The sequence below is a fragment of the Erinaceus europaeus genome, chromosome 13 (genome assembly GCF_950295315.1).
Source record: "Erinaceus europaeus chromosome 13, mEriEur2.1, whole genome shotgun sequence".
Lineage (NCBI taxonomy): Eukaryota > Metazoa > Chordata > Mammalia > Eulipotyphla > Erinaceidae > Erinaceus > Erinaceus europaeus.
In genome coordinates this window covers 41,352,625-41,356,124 of record NC_080174.1, presented here as the reverse complement: position 1 = coordinate 41,356,124, position 3,500 = coordinate 41,352,625, and the positions used below count along the sequence as shown (strand labels likewise).

At 42.8% G+C, this 3,500-nt stretch overlaps 1 non-coding gene across 1 annotated transcript; it reads left to right on the top strand.

Annotated features, from left to right (window-relative positions):
• Positions 1–411: 411 nt before the first annotated feature.
• On the top strand, positions 412–545 carry LOC132532556 (small nucleolar RNA SNORA16B/SNORA16A family). The gene has a single exon (XR_009544496.1). It is a non-coding gene; the product is annotated as a small nucleolar RNA SNORA16B/SNORA16A family (small nucleolar RNA).
• The last annotated feature ends 2,955 nt before the right edge of the window (positions 546–3,500 follow it).

The following is a 3,500-nucleotide window of genomic DNA, read 5'->3' as shown; positions in this document are numbered from 1 at the left end:
CTGATAAGATAATTGCCCTGCTTTATTATATATGTTTGTCTTTCTTTCCCAGCAGCCACTGGAATAAAAAATGCCAAGAGACTAGAGTCTTGTTCACTGTGTGCCTGACATATAAAACAAATTCCAGAGTGCTGGGGCAGATAGCATAATGGTTATGCAAAGAGGCTCTCTCATGCCTGAGGCTCCGAAGTCCCAGGTTCAGTCCTCCACACCATGATAAACCAGAACTGAGCAGTGCTCTGGTTAAAAAAAAAAAAAAAAAAAAAAAAAGCATAAAACAAATCCTAGATTAAAGTTGATACTTAATAAATGTGAAATGGGGTGGGAGTAGATTGCATAATGGCACAGGGGAGACAGCATAATGATTCTGCAAAGAGACTTTTTTTTTTTTTTTTTTTAAAACTGTTTCACTGTGGCCCTTATGAAGCTGCAGCTGCTTCCATTTAGCAGCTGTGGTCAAAAAGGAGCCCACAGTGACATTTTTCCTTGAAGGTCCCTGTTCTGTTTGTTGTAACAGTTCTGCAACATTTCAGAAAAACATAATTTCCATTGTATCTACCTTTTTTTATTTTTTTACCAGAGCACTGCTCAGCTCTGGCTTATAGTGGTGCAGGGGGGTTGAACCTGGAACTTCTGAGCCTCAGGCATGAGAGTTTCTTTGCATAACTATTATGTTATCTACTCCTGACCTTGATCAGATCAAGCCTTTAGTATAACTGGTCTTATGCGGTTATTAGAATTAAGTTTTTTTTTTTTTTTTTACTGGATGCAGGTGGGGACGGGGGCTTGAACCCGGGTCCTGCACATGGCAAAGCATCACACTATCCAAGTGAGCTATTATGTCAGCCCCATTTTATTTATAATTTATTATTGCAATTTATTATACATAATACTATTTGTATGCAATAAATTATATGAAGTGCTTTATTAATTATATATTATTTATTTATAATTTTAAAGATAGAGAATCAGGACATCACTCTAGCACATGTCTAGATACCCCATTTTATTTTATTTTATTTTGTCTTAAAACCAGAGCCCTAATCAGCTTGGATTTATGGTGGTGTAAGAGGTTGAACCTGGGACCTCTGATGTCTCAGGAATGAAAATCTGTTTCCAAGAATTCTTTTTATCATCTCCTGAATCTAATCTAATTCCTGCCCCTAATCCTGACCATCAGGTCCTATCATGACTAAATTCCTTAGAATCTTAGATGACTTGTCTGTCAGGGACATTAGCACTCATCTGAGTCACCCCCTACATTTTATAGATAAGAAAACCAAGAGTTACAGGGGTGAAGCCGTTTGCCAGAGGCCACACAGAGAGTTGTGGCTGTCCTTCTTGACTACCAGACTGAAGTTTTCCCAGAGTTTCCTGATGAGTTCATGGAGGCCCAGGGCTTTGTTGTGATGGTGGTGGTGGTGGTATAGCCCTAAGCAATTGTATCCAAATCCCTGTTTTCCAGCTCTCTAGTTTCTTAGTTTTTCTGACACCAGGAATGTACTCAAAATATCTTACAGGCAGAAGTTTCAGTGGGATAGGAGGGATGGATGGATGCATAAAGTGTGCACGCTTACACCACCCACAGGAAGCCAAGGATGCAGGCATGAAAACCAGGCTGTGCAGCACAACGTTATGCTGTGGGGCCCCTTGAGGATCCCAGTGTGGCAATATCACTAACTCTGTCCCTGCAGCTGACCTTTGGGGCCAAAGATCAGTAACCTGGACTTTGGCTTCAACTCCCTTTAGTCTTCCAATGACCACAGGCTGCTGGGGAGAGCTAGCAGGACTCAGGGTCATTAAGTAACTGTCACTCTTCACCAGCCCCACTGGGGGCTTGGATGGGGGAGGGTCAGGACTGGGGACTGTTGGTGGAGAGACACAGGTGTGGTGGGTTTGGGGCTCCCTGCCAGTGGAGGAGCAACCTCTAGTTCTCCCTGAGCCCACATCAGCTTTGTGTACCTTCCCCCTCACTATCCCCTTCCACATTGTCTGGTATCCAGACTTAGCGAATCCCTCACCCAAGCCCTAACCTCTCCGCTGCCTCCATTCTGTGTGCTGAGTTCTGCCCTCCCTCACTGAACTGTATTTCTTTCAGCCCCCTTCTCATATGCTGGCCTTGTATAATCTGGATACAATCTTCCTTCCTCCCTCCCTTCCTTTCTTCCTTCTTTCTTTCTTTCTTTCTTTCTTTCTTTCTTTCTTTCTTTCTTTCTTTCTTTCTTTCTTTCTACAGTTAAGGCAGTGGAAAGGAACTCCTTATTAACTATTTTCTAAAATGTTATCACAGAGATGGTGGGGACACAGAACTTTGGTATCAGATGTGGTGTGGAATTATACCCCATAATCTTTTAATTTTGCAAATTACTATCAAATCCTTAATTAATTTAAAAAAAAAAAAATCCCATCTCAGATCTCTTCTTGTTCCCTGTCCCCACCAAAAGCAAATATCCTGTTCAGGCCAGAGCATGCTCCTCCACCCCACCCCCACCCCCACCCCACCAACTTTCTATACTTCTGACCACCAGGCTTTCCCCACACCCATCTCACTGCCCCAGATAGTGACTTCTGATTGACTGATTGGCAGGGAAGAGGGAGGATCGATGGAGGAATCTGAGCCTATTCTATTCAAAGCTGAAGGTCTGGATAGGGATATTAATTGTAGAAAGGAGCTTCTGTCGGTCACTGCAGAGCTTGGGGTGAAATGGTCCATGGTGTGGGGGAGGACAAGTGTAGGGCGCTGACTGTGCTCTGAAGGTTAGAGGGAGAATTGATACAACTGAGGGAGGTGAGAAGGTAAAAAACGGTAAGAATGGAGTCAGGTGGTAGCTCAGTGGGTTAAGCGCACGTGGTGCAAAGCACAAGGACTGGATTAAGGATCCCGGTTCGAGCCCCTGGCCCCGCACCTGTAGGGGAGTTGCTTCACAGGCGGTGAAGCAGGTCTGTAGGTGTCTTTGTCTTTCCCTCCTCTTTCCATTTCTTTTTGTCCTATCTAACAACGACGACATCAATAACAACAACAATAATAACTACAACAATAAAAAGACAACAGGGCAACAAAAGGGAAAATAAATAAATAAAATAAACAATCGGTAAGAATCTTGCTATGTGATTGGGGTCTCTAATACTAACCCACAGGTTAAAAATAATAAATAAATAAAATAAATAAAAAATAAATTTAACCGGGAGTGGGGCAGTAGCGCAGTGGATTAAGCGCACGTGGCGCAAAGCACAAGGACCTTCATAAGGATCCCGGTTCGAGCCCACGGCTCCCCACCTGTAGGGGAGTCGCTCCACAGGCGGTGAAACTGGTCTGTATGTCTGTCTTTCTCTCCTCCTCTCTGTCTTCCCTCCTCTCTCCTTTTCTCTGTCCTGTCTATCAATAACAACAATAATAACTACAACAATTAAAAAAAAAAACCCAAGGACAAATAAATAAATAAATATTAAAAAAGGGAAAATAAATAAATATTAAAAAGGAAAGGGAAAATAGGGAAAGG